Below are 17362 nucleotides of genomic sequence, written 5' to 3'. Positions count from 1 at the left end.
ATCTCGAACATGTGCAGTGACAGTCGACAACACAACGGTCGAATTTTCTACATCGTTGGATGTAGAACAACAACTAATAGGTGATGTGCCACCTGCCTTGGAGTTTGACGAGGACGCAACACCTTCATTGGAACTTGATCTGGAAAAGTGCAGTAAAGAATGATGAGATTCTCGACATTGAGCACACTGAGTTTTACTATGACAATTTTTACTCGAATGATCCACATCAAGACAACGAAAACAACAAAACTTCCCTTTAATCAAACAATAACGATCCCAAGGAGTCATTTCCAAGAAACTAGCACAATCTACTAACTGATGACCCAGTTTTGAGCACTTCAGACAATTGGGCCTTTTACTAGATGCATCATTAGATGAATCATTAGATTGAACCAAAAAAGCCTTTGATTTATTATCCTTTTTGTGCTTCATATTAAACGATTCAGTCTGTTTCTCATCAGAAGGAAGAGTCTTAATTTGCTTTTCAATGAATTTGACATAATCGGCATAAGTTGGCATAGCCTTGTCACGTATGGCCAATTCAAAATTTCTATGAGAACTTGGATCCAGCAATCTCAAGCCATGATAGAGGGATATCGAATCTGACAAATCAGTGAGTCGCAATCTCTTCACTGCATTGATTGAACTGCAAAACCCATTCAAAATCGCAATACAACCTGCCTTTGATTCTGATTTTATTGGACGAAATTCAAAAATTTGTTTGAAATAGGCATCGACTTGCGCCCGTGGATCGTTATAGCGGGTCAAATTATTTGATAATTATTAGCCAATGGTGGCAAATGACGACAAATATTTGCTGCTTGTCCAGTAAGTCTACTTACAAGATATTGGACCTTCTGCTGATCGTTCAAACTCTTGTTGTCATGTACCAATGCCTTAAATAGTTCATAAAACACCGACCATTGAGTCTGGTTCCCATCAAATTTTGGAAGGTCGATTTTAGGCAGTACCGATTCGGACACGACCAGCTGTGCACTAGCTGCTGCAGCTGCCGAAGATTGAGCAATAGCATCAGTCGCGTCTCTCTGTTTGAGAGTGTTAGCCGCTACTTCAATAAACTAAAACAGATCTAATTGTGAGTCGTTGAATACTACAACATAATCTTTATTCAACTCAAGTTCCAACTCATTATCCACTAATTCTGTCTTTTCATAATCCGAAATGGTCTGAGACACCCAAGGATACAACACTAAAAATTGCTCAGCAACTTCTGGATCAGAGACATTTTTAGACAGGTCATAAATTTTTTGCAATCTGGGATACAATTGTTCCAGTTTAGCGCAATGAACCCTGATTTGTTTCTGTAATTTTTCCTCCATCCTGAACTCATACACAAAACAATTCAGCCCCGACAATACAAACAACAGACAATAAAACAAGAATGAGTTCAAAACTAAATGGAAGGAAGAATCACGACTAGTAAGTTATCAAATTTAAACTTTGATTACCAATTCACAAGACAAGTTACTGCTGAAGAAAAAACTATATGATTAGATAATGTTCTTCCAACAACTCACAAACAAATGATAACTTGTTGAATTGAACAAACAAAATCATGCAGGTGATTAACCTTCACTAACATGTACAATACAAAATGGACAATACAAAATCCAACAAACAAATTCCTGAGAAAAAGAGCACAATGAACCTAGTTTCAGGAAAATTACAATTTTAACTGAAATAAATTTAATTTCAGACAAATACAAATTGACAAGAAACCTTGCTCTAGAACAAGGCTACAACAAACTAAAGTTGTGAATAGATCAGACCATTCTGAACATGCCAACATTGGACAAATACGAAATTGCTTGAATCCAATGTGTGTGAATTAATCAACAAATTACAAATTTGAATTCATCATGGTTTGAAGGATCAAAATGTTCTGAACAAAGCTCAGGCTAGAGCTACTAGAGGACTGTAATTTACTATTCAAATTATCAAATACTAACAAGGAGATAAATTTAATCTTCAATTTGAGCCAGGTTATTGGTACTGCAGTCAACAACGACAAGCATCGTTGACATTTATATTGTCCAAATCTCAAGTGTGCTGGAACAGCCGCTGATCAAATAACTTTTAATTATTTGTGTTTATTTTTCAATAATCAAAACATATAGAATAATATCAATATATCTCCATTTAAAAATAAAAAATTATAAACTCAACCTCCCCCATTAAAACATAGTTAGACATATTCTATTAGGTTATGCTCTGTGATTGGAGCACAGAATCTGCAAGAATATACTACTAGGGCGCCTGGTATCCTGCAGGCACCGTTAGAGACACCATATAAAGAAGGTGCCATCCACCCCTCAACGTCTGCATCACACCTTGGCCTAAAAGTTTACAGATGGAAAAGGGAAGAAAGAATGGCACACAGCTAAGTCAATGGAAAAAGTGCTATTCCAGAAATGAAAAGTTCCAAAGCATACTAAGAAGGAGAAGAAGGGTTGTGGAAAGGGGCCCCTTTTAGTTGCCTCCTACAACAAGCAGGTATACTGTGAGTGTATTCTGGTTTCAACAGATTCTTGAGTCCAATGTTAGACTCAAAGCTTCTCCAGCCCACAGGGGGGCTATTGTTGCATTAGTTGAAACATCATTATTGACCCCTACTTTTTTGAGAAAACGTCACTATCAATTCAGATCATTTAGCAATGCTGCATGATTTTTGCCACAATTGAAAAGATGACATATCAACCTCAATACTGTATGGTTTAAACATGCCATATATTGAGAGAGCTATGAAATTGAACAATGAACTTTCCTGGAAGCTTCCTCATTTCATTGTGGAGATGTGGAGTGTCCTCTTCATTCACCAGACCTGTACCCTTCTGACTATTCTTCATGGGACAGCCCAAAAAGCTAGTGTATAAGTCACATCAACTAACCACCCTTAAGCCCTAATGTACCTACACTTGAAGCCCTGAATGAGACAATAGCACAGGAGATTCGATCAATAGCAAGTGAATGCTTCAGAGGAGTATTTATCTTCTTAAAACATCTAAATGAGTGTATGGACAAAAATGGATGCTATTTTATACCTATGTTATTTCCCTTACTCTAAATTTTTAAAACCTTTTTTCTTCTCAATCTTAATATATCCAAATGGAAACATCCAAGATAAGTATGGTACCAGTAGAAAAAATGAGTTTCCAAATCATCCATGCTTCATTGCCCAACCTTGTACATCCAGAAGAATCAACAATATTTGTTAACTCATATACTGACTGATGTACATACATCACAACAACACTAGACATTGAGAGCTGTTTGACATCCCCAGGGTCTGCCTCAAGAGATTGCGGATTCAACTGCTCCACCCTTGCCTGCAAGGGTGAAGAAGTTGGATCTCAGCGAGCTGAGAGGATCTCAGCAAAGATAGTTGCAACCAATTTCTTGATATATGATTATGATTTTTATTATTATTGAAGTTGAGTCACAAGAATTGACTTCGAATGTCATATCTAAAGTTTAAAGAATATATATAAGAGACTAGACAGCAGGGGGGTCCTCTGGATCCCCAGCTGGATCATCCAAGACAACTGAATGTATGATCAGCAGAGCAAACGCTGATTCTGGGTGCGTCTTAAACAAAATATTGAAATCCTCTCATCACAAAATTTCTAGACCCTAGCTATACCTCTATGCCAAATTTGAACGTTTTCTGTCTATATGTTCCCGAAAAAGCATAAAAATGCAGATTTTAAAATGCAGCCACCGCCAGTCATATTAAGCAATATACAAGAGTATTCGAAAATTAAAGAGGCATTGAAATCGAAAAATCTCATTTTCAGTGCCAACATGATGAACAACAACCAGCTAAAATCGAATGTTGAAACTGAACAAGAATACAGAGATTTGAGTAAGATGTTGAATGAAGCTAAATATGAATGGCACACGTACGACAAAAAACAATCTCGTCCAATTCGTGTCATGGCTAAAGAGCTTCATCCATCATGCGATCCAGAGGATATAAAGAACAATCTTCTAAGCAGAGGCTTTCAAATAATCAGTTCTGTCAACAAAATGAAAAAAGTGAAGAAAGATGGAAAAGAACACATCATCAGACTTCCAATGTTCATGTTAACATTCAAGAATACAGAAGATACAAAAAGAATATTTGAAATTAAACATATTTGCTACATGAAAGTGAAAATTGAATCAATTAGAAGTAATAAAATGATTCCACAGTGTAAACGTTGTCAGCGGTTTGGTCATACACAGACATACTGTCAACATGAACCTGTGTGTGTGAAGTGTGCTGGAAAACACTGGACTATTTCGTGTACTAAGGCTAAAGAAATCCCAGCCAAATGTTTCAATTGTGCTGAGGCTCACCCAGCTAACTACAGAGGCTGTCTCATCGCAAAAGAACTTCAGAGAAGAAGAACTGAAAAAGAAAACCTAGTTAAAAGAAGTAGCGAAGTACCACATACAACTAAACAGAGAAACTTCACTTCAAAAAAGTACACTGGAGAAATATCCTATTCCCAAGTAACGAAACCTACTCCAAGCCTACAACAGGAGAGCCAACCAAAGCAACAACAACAACAACCAGTTGAAGTCAATAAGGTTTTGCAGGAAATTTTGAACAGTTTAAATATTCTTTCTGGACGACTTGACAGCTTGGAAGGGAAGAGTAAGAGTATCGAGAAGAAAACTAGAAAATGAATATTGCGAGCCAACAAGATATAAGGATTGCTACCTGGAATGCAAATGGAATAAATAATATCAATAATAATGGAAAACAAGAAATAGAAATATATCTAAAGACACGAAATACAGATGTTTGCCTCATCTCTGAAACCCATTCAACTGAGCAGACTCACTTCAAAATCAATGGATATAATGTTTACGAAACTATTCATCCTCAAAATCAAGCAAGAGGTGGAAGTGCTGTAATAGTGAAGGAGAGTATTAAACACTATGAAGACTTCAGTATTCAAAGTAATGAAATACAGCTAACTGTAGTTGGAATAGAGTCCATCAACCAGAAAATACTTGTTGGAGCTGCATATTTTCCACCACGTTACAATTTGAAGAAGAATGATTATACAAATATTCTTCATCAGCTTGGAGATAGATTCATAGTGGGTGGAGATTTTAATGCCAAGCATAAGGATTGGGGTTCAAGACTCACAACTACCAAAGGAGAAGAACTCAGAGAGGCTATCCAGGAGCTGGGCTGCGAATTCCATTCAACAGGGACACCTACGTATTGGCCAACAGATTTGAATAAAACTCCAGATCTTCTAGATTTCTTCATAACAAAGAGAATATCCAGTAATTTCATCGACATTGAAGAGAGCTTTGACCTGGATTCTGATCATTCAGCTGTAATTCTCACACTTGGTGAACAAATAATAAAGAAAGAAGACAGACCAATGTTAGTCAACAGAACAACAGACTGGGAAGCTTTTAAAGTGGATTTGGAGAATGAAATCAACTTGAATATTCCACTTAGAACAACTGAGCAGCTAGATGAAGCCGCAGAAAATTTCATGTGGCAAATCCAGAAATCAGCCTGGAAAAACACCAGACAATATACCAGGAAAACAAAAGGATGCAATTACCCTCTGGAGATTCGACAACTTGTTTTAGAAAAACGAAGGGCAAGAAGAAGATGGCAACAAACTCGTGATCCTGCTGACAAAAATATCTTGAATAACAGAACACAACAATTGAGAAGAGAGATAAGGAAACTAACTGAGGAATCCATTAATAACTACCTTAAAAATTTGACAGCTGATGCCAGTACAGATTATTCATTATGGAAAGCAACAAAAAGAATTAAGCGGCCAATATTACAATCCCCTCCAATTAGAAAACCAGATGGTACTTGGGCAAGAAATAACAGAGAAAAGGCAGATTTATTTGCTAATCATCTAGAAGAAATCTTCCAACCAAACAACATTCAATCTGAAATTGATCCTGAAGAAGATATAATGGATGATTTAGATACAGAGATTGATCCAGTTTCTATAAATGAGGTTCAAGAAGAAATAAAATATAATATGAATACCAAAAAAGCACCTGGGTTTGATCTGATTACAGGTGAAATCTTGAAGAAACTTCCAAGGAAAGGTATTGTCATGCTAACATACTTATTCAATGCATCACTCCGATTACAGCATTTTCCTACAATTTGGAAGGTGGCAGAAGTCATTATGTTGCAAAAGCCTGGGAAATGTCCTCAAGAAGCAAAATCATACCGCCCAATATCTCTTCTACCTGTAATTTCAAAGCTTTTTGAGAAATTGCTAATGAAGAGATTGACTCCCATCATAAGTAGCAGGAATCTGATACCAGCCTATCAATTTTGTTGCAGGCAGAAGCACTCAACCCTGGACCAAGTACATAGAATCACCAATGTAATAGAGAAGTCATTAGAGAAAAAATCGATATGTTCAGCAATCTTCCTTGATGTGGCACAGGCATTTGACAAAGTGTGGCATGAAGGACTGATCATTAAACTTCATAAAATTCTCCCCACTCAACTTGTAAAACTTTTAAAATCATACATCAACAACAGATTATTCAGAGTAAAACAAGGTGACGACATCTCCGAATTGAAGGAAATAAGGGCTGGAGTTCCACAGGGTAGTGTTCTTGGACCAGTTCTTTATGTGCTGTACACAAGCGATCTTCCTGAATTGGATGCAGTGACAATAGCTACTTTTGCTGATGATACTGCAATACTGGCAGAAGGGGAAACAGTACAAGAAGCAGCCACAAAACTACAGAATGCTAGCAACAGATTCAGTGACTGGACCAAAAAATGGAGAATTCGATTAAATGAGATGAAGTCTATTCATATCAACTTCACAAACAAAATTATCAATGACCCGATTCGAATAAATCTGAATGGGAATGTAGTACCACACAGCAACACAGCAAAATAACTTTTAATTATTTGTGTTTATTTTTCAATAATCAAAACATATAGAATAATATCAATATATCTCCATTTAAAAATAAAAAATTATAAACTCAACCTCCCCCATTAAAACATAGTTAGACATATTCTATTAGGTTATGCTCTGTGATTGGAGCACAGAATCTGCAAGAATATACTACTAGGGCGCCTGGTATCCTGCAGGCACCGTTAGAGACACCATATAAAGAAGGTATGGTGCCATCCACCCCTCAACGTCTGCATCACACCTTGGCCTAAAAGTTTACAGATGGAAAAGGGAAGAAAGAATGGCACACAGCTAAGTCAATGGAAAAAGTGCTATTCCAGAAATGAAAAGTTCCAAAGCATACTAAGAAGGAGAAGAAGGGTTGTGGAAAGGGGCCCCTTTTAGTTGCCTCCTACAACAAGCAGGTATACTGTGAGTGTATTCTGGTTTCAACAGATTCTTGAGTCCAATGTTAGACTCAAAGCTTCTCCAGCCCACAGGGGGGCTATTGTTGCATTAGTTGAAACATCATTATTGACCCCTACTTTTTTGAGAAAACGTCACTATCAATTCAGATCATTTAGCAATGCTGCATGATTTTTGCCACAATTGAAAAGATGACATATCAACCTCAATACTGTATGGTTTAAACATGCCATATATTGAGAGAGCTATGAAATTGAACAATGAACTTTCCTGGAAGCTTCCTCATTTCATTGTTGAGATGTGGAGTGTCCTCTTCATTCACCAGACCTGTACCCTTCTGACTATTCTTCATGGGACAGCCCAAAAAGCTAGTGTATAAGTCACATCAACTAACCACCCTTAAGCCCTAATGTACCTACACTTGAAGCCCTGAATGAGACAATAGCACAGGAGATTCGATCAATAGCAAGTGAATGCTTCAGAGGAGTATTTATCTTCTTAAAACATCTAAATGAGTGTATGGACAAAAATGGATGCTATTTTATACCTATGTTATTTCCCTTACTCTAAATTTTTAAAACCTTTTTTCTTCTCAATCTTAATATATCCAAATGGAAACATCCAAGATAAGTATGGTACCAGTAGAAAAAATGAGTTTCCAAATCATCCATGCTTCATTGCCCAACCTTGTACATCCAGAAGAATCAACAATATTTGTTAACTCATATACTGACTGATGTACATACATCACAACAACACTAGACATTGAGAGCTGTTTGACATCCCCAGGGTCTGCCTCAAGAGATTGCGGATTCAACTGCTCCACCCTTGCCTGCAAGGGTGAAGAAGTTGGATCTCAGCGAGCTGAGAGGATCTCAGCAAAGATAGTTGCAACCAATTTCTTGATATATGATTATGATTTTTATTATTATTGAAGTTGAGTCACAAGAATTGACTTCGAATGTCATATCAAAAGTTTAAAGAATATATATAAGAGACTAGACAGCAGGGGGGTCCTCTGGATCCCCAGCTGGATCATCCAAGACAACTGAATGTATGATCAGCAGAGCAAATGCTGATTCTGGGTGCGTCTTAAACAAAATATTGAAATCCTCTCATCACAAAATTTCTAGACCCTAGCTATACCTCTATGCCAAATTTGAACGTTTTCTGTCTATATGTTCCCGAAAAAGCATAAAAATGCAGATTTTGGGCATAGGTCTATGTTTGACTTTATTTTAAACCCTTTCACTTCTAATACGAAATTACTACCCACCAGATAAGCCAGTTTACCAAATTTGAACATTTCTAGTTTTTTCTAAACTCTGCATTAATGAACAATAAAAAAGAGCAAAAACTCACCAGATTTAATCCAATTTTGTCTACTTGCCCTTCGAAGCCTTATTAGGTGTTTTGGTCAGATTCAGGGATGGAAAGAAATCTGGGAATAGAAAGGTTTGCTTCCGGGCAGCCTTTTCACGTTCAACTTGCAGGCTGGCTCTGTACTATGTTTGAACAAAGCTCAAACTGATTCTTTATAAGTTCAAATCTGATTCAAATTAATTCAATTCAACACTATTTACGCTGTTATATTTATAATTCACACACACGACATTTAAACAATCAATTACTAGAAATTTCCGATGGAAATTACATGACAAAATACAAATTTGCTCTTGCACAACAACGGGGCGACAAGAACAAGTGAATGACGAAATGGACGAAAAGCAAGAATGACTCGGGCTTTTTTCTCGACAAACCAAAAACAGCTGGACAATCGACACTAGCGCAAACAAGCCTGCTACGGGCAGAACTGTAGTCTGGGATTTGGTGCTACAATTCAAAAATGCTCTGGCCAAACCAATACACAAAAACATAGCTAAGCTCATTTAAAAGAAAGTTAAGTTCTATCAATTATAATCAATATAATAATAAGCTTGTTCAATAATAATTAGTGTTTAACAAATAAATTTTATAGGTGGCAGATACTTCAATAATCTGATCAATCTAAACTGATCTGTCACATGTAAACCTATCTGATTAAATACTGGTATATTTATAATTGGAAAAAATCTTCTCATATTCTCTCCCTATTTTGATTTTTCAAACTATATTATCTTATAAAAAAATAAGAATGATTTGAATGCTTTTTGAAAATAATCACAGATTTTTCAATTTATGGTTAGTTACTTTATTATTGGGAATGGAGTTTTAGAATGAGAAATTTGAAATTGTTGTAGAAAACTCTCTTTTTCAATCAGCACCAATGAATGTCTCCATGAATGACCTAGTAGCCTTTCAAAGTCATATCAATGTTTCTCCATGAGAAAGATACTGAGATGATTTTTTATAATTTTACTGTTTATCAAAAGCTACTATAGGCCTATACTAATTCATACAACAATAAATTTGTATTTGAATTGCATAGAAATCGATCTTCTAGAAGCTTTGTCTCAAGTTCGTTTTTTCTACAATATTCATAATAGATTAGCTTGAACCGTGAAAAGGTGGAGAATTCCATCAATTTTGTAGTTGTGTGGAAGAGTACCTACATAGGTACTAGGAGACCAAGCTGCAAGACGTCCACTGTCTAGAGAACACAGTCTATAATCCATCTAGAGACAGAGATACAATGTGTCAATTGATGTCTAGTGTTCACACGTCCATACATAATTGGAGGAGCCGAAGAATTTTTCACTAGAATTTCTAACATTGCATGAAGTCTGTAAGGAACTAACAATGCTAAAATTAAATGAAAAATTCTACTGTTTAAATTGAACTTTTCTTTAATAAAACTTGAACATTAATGACTAAACATAAACAACATAATAAACTTTTCCTGTGAAGGGTTGCCAAGGCAACTTCATGGTAGCCATGAAGGGGATTCCCTCCACACTCCCCCACCGTTTGAAAAAGAGCTATTGTTCCTTTGTCTCAAATTATATGGCGAGGTTCTTGTGATGGTTTGATCCCTACCCAGGGACACTTAGAGGTCAGTATCACATAAGGTGGGCATCCTCATCTTCAGGCACATAAGATGGGTCATCCTCCTCCGACCCTGGCACTTCCTGTTCCAGGTTGTCTTCCTCCTCCTCTCCTCATCCATAACCTCTTCAGCAACGTGACTGGAGCTTAGTCTCTCCTCATCCTTGGGTTTGAGGCAAGGTTTCAAGTGGTTCATGTGAATGTTGATCTGGCAACCATCAGGCAAGATCACCATATAGTTCACTGGGGACATCTTCTTACTCACTTTAAATAGTCCCACCAAAGGGAGATGGACTATACTCAATTCTCCAGGCATTACTGCGGAACTGTGCAGATGAACTGCATCTTCAGCTTTGAATTCTCTTGGTTTTCTGCCTTTATTAGCGGTTATAAGCCGTTTATCTGCTGCTTCTGAGGAACTCTTGACAGCTTGTTGATAAGCCTCACCCAGTCTCATTTTCAATATCTTCAAATGCTCTCCTATTGAACAATGCTTCAGGTCTTGAAGTATAGGATGATTGGCAGGTAACACCATTTCATGACCCCGACATAGAAATAATGGGAATACCCTGTTGAAGAATGAGGAACTGAATTATAAGCCATCAGAGCATAAGGCAGCCAGTTGTCCCAGTCACTACCATCCCGTTGAACAAAGTGAGCCATGCTCTCATTGAGGTTGCGATGTAACCTCTCTATTCTCCCATTGCCTTCTGGTTTACTGTCTGAGTGCTCTTTTCCATTTGGCTGCTTGATTGGTCACAATAGTTGTCTTTTGTTTGGTCTTGAGGTTGTATACTACATTGATTGTTCTTATTACTTTCTAATGACCAGATAACATCTTTGTTCCTTTCCTTATACTTAGTGTTTCAGCAAAGTAACATCACCATTACAAACATCAACCACAGCTCCCAACTTATCCAGTACATCCAGGCCTATTAATCCATCTTCATTTAGATCAATGCCAGCCACCATAAATGTATGCATGATGTTCACATGTGCAGCCTCACAATCTACTCTTTGTATGCCTTTAATTTTTATAATGTCTCCAGTCACTCCTCTTTTAGTATCATTGATTCACCTATAGCCATAGGTAATCCTGGAATGGCCTCCTTGAGGATACTGACCTCAGCCCCAGTGTCTATCAACATGTTATTATTTTGTTTGTCAATCCTCATGTTTAAAAAGATTCCACTTTTGGCTGTTGATAAACTGGGAACTGTGTACTCCCTTAATCTTGGTGGCCGGGAAGCTGGGAAACCCCTGGCCCCAGTTTGTTTGGGGTCCATCTACATCTGTCGGCATTGATGGATTGTGCATGAATAATTTTTTTCCCATCCTGGACTGGACTCTGAACTCTGTATTTACAAGCATGAGCAGAATGTTGTGGGTCTCCACACATTGCTGGTTAGAATAATCAAAGCTAAATTGTCATGTCTGTACAGAACAAGCACAGTGTATTCTAGAGGGTTCTAGTAATCCATTATCACACACTGTTGAAAACACATCCTGCTGTTGATTGGAGGTTACTAAATCTATTCTCTCAGCTGTCTCAATTGCTGATTCTAAGTCCTTAGCTGTATGAATTCATAGATCTAGTCCTGCAGCACCTTGTAGACACTGTATAAATGCTGTTAGAACAGTTCGTTCTATTTGTGCTTTTGCCAAGCGGCTTCCTGTAGGTCTGCTGACATGGGAATAGCCTTCAATGCCGTTTGTAAACACCTATCAGCAAACGCTCTAACACTTTCATCTTTTTTTTTGTTTAATGTGAGTAACCACCTTTCGGGGTCGCAGGTTTCCTCAGACCTTTGTATTAAAATTATTTCATAGTCCTGAAATGTTGTACCCTCCTCCTCTAATAGCTTTGGATGTGCCTCTAGGCAAGTTAGAGCAGCCCCGGCTGTTATCAACCTACAAATAAGTTTCATATCTTCATCTTTCCAATTTCCAGCTTTTCCTACTAGTTGTATGTTTTGTGTGAATTGATAATATTTTGCTTACCTGCTTCTCCCAAAAATGATTTTATTTGACTTTGTTGCGATAGATTTCTCATCATTGTCAGAGTTTCTCTTCTCTCTTCATGCATCCTTTCACAGCTGGAATTCACAATTATTGGATCTACTATAGCTTCCATCTGCCTTTTTCTAGGCATTTTGTTTACCACTGCCACCAATGAAAGGAACTAACAATGCTAAAATTAAATGAAAAATTCCACTGTTTAAATTGAACTTTTCTTTAATAAAACTTGAACATTAATGACTAAACATAAACAAGATATCAAACTTTTTCTGTGAAGGTTTGCCAAGGCAACGAACATTAATGACATGGTAGCCATGAAGGGGATTCCCTTCACAAGTCTCCTATTTCTGCTTGGAGACCATAGACCTGCAGTTTTTAGTCTCGCAACCGGTCCTTCGATGAGGATTGTGGACATAGACATGTCTATAGATGTGTCTCGTGGACAACCAATCTCTACGACATGTTTGTGAGACCAAAATGGCGCAGCATGTCTCCTAGTGTGTACTGGGCTTAAAAGGATTGTCTTCTACAAGAAAAGCTTAAAAAATGTAAAGGAAAGTGGAAAAAGCTAGACTTCAAGAGAAAGACCTAAAACTTGAGGAGAAATTCGCCTAGAGAAGAATTCAAAATTGCTTTTGGAGGGATTTTTTGAATTACTGGTAACAATCGAAAGATACCATATAACTGGATAACTTAACATTTTAAATTTTTCGGTTTCCAAAAATGCAACCATTTTTTGAAAAACTATAACTTATTACTTGAAAAAGCTCAACATTTATGAAGAGATGAATAAGAGCTCTTTTTCTCTTTGAAATTCAATGGATGAGGAAGGAATAATTTTATCTGTCCGCCAATTAGATAAGACGGAAATTGCAGCAAACTGAAAAACTAGGCTAAAGGTGCATTGGTGCATTTTCGTTTGTGTGTAAACTTCTGCAGTCGATGACGACAAGCATCGTTGACATTTATATTGTCCAAATCTCAAGTGTGCTGGAACAGCCGCTGATCAAATAACTTTTAATTATTTGTGTTTATTTTTTAATAATCAAAACATATAGAATAATATCAATATATCTCCATTTAAAAATAAAAAATTATAAACTCAACCTCCCCCATTAAAACATAGTTAGACATATTCTATTAGGTTATTCAGACAAATCGAAATCTACCCATTCTGAGATTTCCACCATGTCGTTGTCGACGAGGGCATTTAAGCACAAACGAAAACCCAGCTTAACCAGAAACTCAAGATTTCATGATTATCTTGAATGAATCACGAGGTGAAACACTAAACAAATGAATGTAATCAAAAATTGGTATAGAGAAACAAGTCTCAAACTATCTGGAAATATTATTTTATATTATGTTATTTTGAGAAATGAATGAATTGATTGAAAAAAATCATAAATCTGATATTCTGTTATTTCATCATTGATTGAATTGCTTTGTTTCGAACACCTTAAGAGCAATGTTATAATTTGGAAAAAGGGCTGGAACAGGCACTTCGTTCTAGCATGTTTTGGACACTATTTTCCAACGGATAATCATGAAAATGGTACCAAATTGTTCAGAAAGATTTGGACATCTGGCGCCGTACCGCCAAATTTTGATATCACTTATCAATTTTTTCCTATTGAACGTCAAACTTTGCCAAATTTTCTTCAAGTTCATCGAATTTTAAAGTCATTTTATAGTTGGAAAATTGGAATTTGGCGGTACGGCGCCAGATGTCCAAATCTTTCTGAACAATTTGGTACCATTTTCATGATTATCGGTTGGAAAATAGTGTCCGAAACACGCTAGAACAAAGTACCTGCAAAGAACTCTGAATCGAGAAAGCAACAATTCCCTACTAGCCTTTCGAAAAAGTGTGGTCGAACTCACTAAAACAGTCCCAACTGCTATGATTGTGAGTACACACACTCACACCGGAGAACCGGAAAACTGGTTTTCGGTTGTCGAAACAATTGATTGTTTTTGTTCAATGAGATATTGCCCGTCTTCTTGTCTGCGCTATTGTGTTTTATGTTATATAAGTTACTATATTCATATAATTATGCTCTATTATTCTATATGCTTATACAGTAGTTTGACATCCATATTATTATTTATTCCCATTTCATTTCAATATCACATGAAATCTGTACTTTATTCTATTTGTACAGCTATTTTGGAGACATGGTTCATTCTTCTCTCATCGAATTCTTTATTATCCATGTTGGGCCATGCATGGCAATTCAAATTCAACCCAAGAACTTTACATGAAACTACCCGGGAAAAATTTAGTTTTGGAGAGATCAAGTTTTACATGTTTTTTTCTTATACTGTAATTAGAAAACAACCAATCATTCCTAAATTCTCGAGAAAAAGTAAGTTATTGGATAATATGAATGAATGATAGTTCATGCTTCAACGAAAATTTCTGCAATAAAAAAATACTTTTAGTATACTGCAAGATTTCCAAGATAAGCCAATTCTCTGTTCACTTTTTTTTAATTTACATTTACTTTCTTTGAAGTGGTAATAGGGTACAAGTATTCAATTGGAAGAAAGGTGAAATGCAAAAACTAATGTACAGTATGACACTGTACATTGTCATTGTCCAGGAGTGGTAACGTTGTGGTGGGGGGGGGGGAGATTGCACAGACTGCGTCCTTGTCATTGTAGTGTGGGGGGGTTTCCAATAGGGTCAATATTGTAACGACTGACGATCTTCTTGTTTGGAATGTTTTCTGAATCGTGCAGAATCACAAATACTTTGCTTCTGAATAAAATTATGATTATATGAATCATAACTTTTTTTGGGTTTAGGCGCCTGCTGGCGCCTGCGCGGTAGATTCTATTAAATTCATAATTGACCAGAAATGAATTCGATTGTTTATAAAATAGAAAAATATACAGTTATCAACTGTCCATTGTTCAGTTGTTTACAGGCCGTTGTACATGGTGATCTGCACTTGTTTTGGTGAATCAGGAATTAGGTACTTCTAGTAATATTTGCTACCGTATATTAGCCCAGTTCTGAATCGTGCTAATACAGTCACAAGTACTTTGCTTCTGAATAAAACTATGCTTATGAATCATTGTAGCGTTATAATATTTAGCGTTGTTGTATGATTTGAATTTTTGTGCCCTGTTAATTATTTATTTATTTATTAGATTACCACAAACAATATAATGATCGGGAAAGAAAAAACAGGTTATTGCCCAAAACTTTTTCATTTTTCCTAATTCAGTTTCAAATTGTGCAAATATTATACATAGGTTATGTCCATTTCAATTTTCTACACCAAATCACAATCTGAGAGTATGGATTAGAATAAAACAAACAATTTTAAATTTTGATAGATTGATAGTAAAACTTTTGTAAAAACATGAAAAAAACTTTAAATTCACAAAATAAAGAATAAAACCACTTAAATTTTGAGCTCGAAAATATAACGTTCACCTTAGCTATATAACAGCTGTTTCATGTTATCATGGATAATAAAAACCAATTTGATTTATTATATTATTGGAATCATTTTTTGTTTGTGATTTTCCCTGATAATATACATAAATACATTGAAATATTTGATCCTGTACTCCAAACAATATTATTACTGGAAAAATTAATTCCTATCTAGAATCAAAATAAATATATTTAAATCTCAAGAATGAAGAATCATGATTTTTATTTGTCTATGCATAAACCTGCCTTCAGCACTTACTGTATCTATATAATACTAGTCGTCAGGCTCGCTTCGCTCGCCATATCCGTTTAGCCAGACATTTAGTCTGTACCCCCGACTGGATCGTCCTAACATATGATAAAAATGCACAAATGAAAAATGCAGGCGAGCGAAGCGAGCCTGCTGATCTCATTCTTGCATTCTTGGACAATCCAGTCGGGGGTCCAGGGGGCGGAGCCCCCTGGCTTGACGGATATGGCGAGCGAAGCAAGCCTGATGGCTAGTAGTAATATAATATTCCCAGGAATAGCTCTGATTGATGTAGCAGTACCCAATCAATTTTTCCTCGATAAATCAGGACCTCCTAAATAGGTATTTAGGAGGTACTGGATAAATTGGTATTTAGGAGGTCCTTGATAAATGCATTTCAATCTTCAACTTGGTGCCAATCTAACAAAGTCAACTCAACTCAATGCCAATCTGAAAAAAATTTTAATTTAATTAACAGAACAACTGTTTCGAAGAGGAACAGAACAACTGTGATCTCTCTAGATTATAGTTCTATATTAACATATGGTATGGATATTTCAATTATAATTTTAAGATATTGGAATAAGAAGAATATACATGCTAAAAGACGAACTTTAACCCCTTAAAAACTACCCTTAGAGTTAAAATATCGCCAAAAGATTTCTTAGTGCGCCTCTAAAGGGCCAACTGAACATACCTACCAAATTTGAACGTTTTTGGTCCGGTAGATTTTTAGTTCTGCGAGTGAGTGAGTGAGTAAGTCAGTCAGTGAGTGAGTGCCATTCCGCTTTTATTATATAGATAGTGCACTCATATTATATTAATGAACTTGTATGTCGATTTAGAAGAATTAGTCAAATGAAGTGTTCTTTGATGACACTGTCGAAGCAATAGAATACCATCTATAATAGCCAGGCTACTCAAAACCTCAAAAGCAGATCAGTCATGTAAGAGCAGCCGCAGAATGAGTAGACAATGCAGTGTATAATAATAATAATAATAATAATAATAATAATAATAATAATAATAATAATAATATAATAATAATAATGGACTTTTCTAGGAATAGAAGACTGATGTGAGAGTGAGTGCGCGTGTCAATTGTGATAGTGGTGCTACTGAAGTAATGAACTTCTTTCTCTAGAAAGAGAAGACTGATGTGTGAGAGAGCGCATCGATTGAGAGAGAGTAGAGCTATGAAGACCGATGTTTTTGAGCCAGCATGCTTTTTCACTCCGTTCCCCATCTCATCAGTTAAATTTACCTAGTACTACACTTTTTGAACAGCCTTCCTAGACATGCCCCTTA

The sequence above is a fragment of the Nilaparvata lugens genome, chromosome X (assembly GCF_014356525.2).
Source record: "Nilaparvata lugens isolate BPH chromosome X, ASM1435652v1, whole genome shotgun sequence".
Lineage (NCBI taxonomy): Eukaryota > Metazoa > Arthropoda > Insecta > Hemiptera > Delphacidae > Nilaparvata > Nilaparvata lugens.
The sequence above is the reverse complement of the archived record's forward strand: the minus strand, read 5'-3'. Positions refer to the sequence as shown.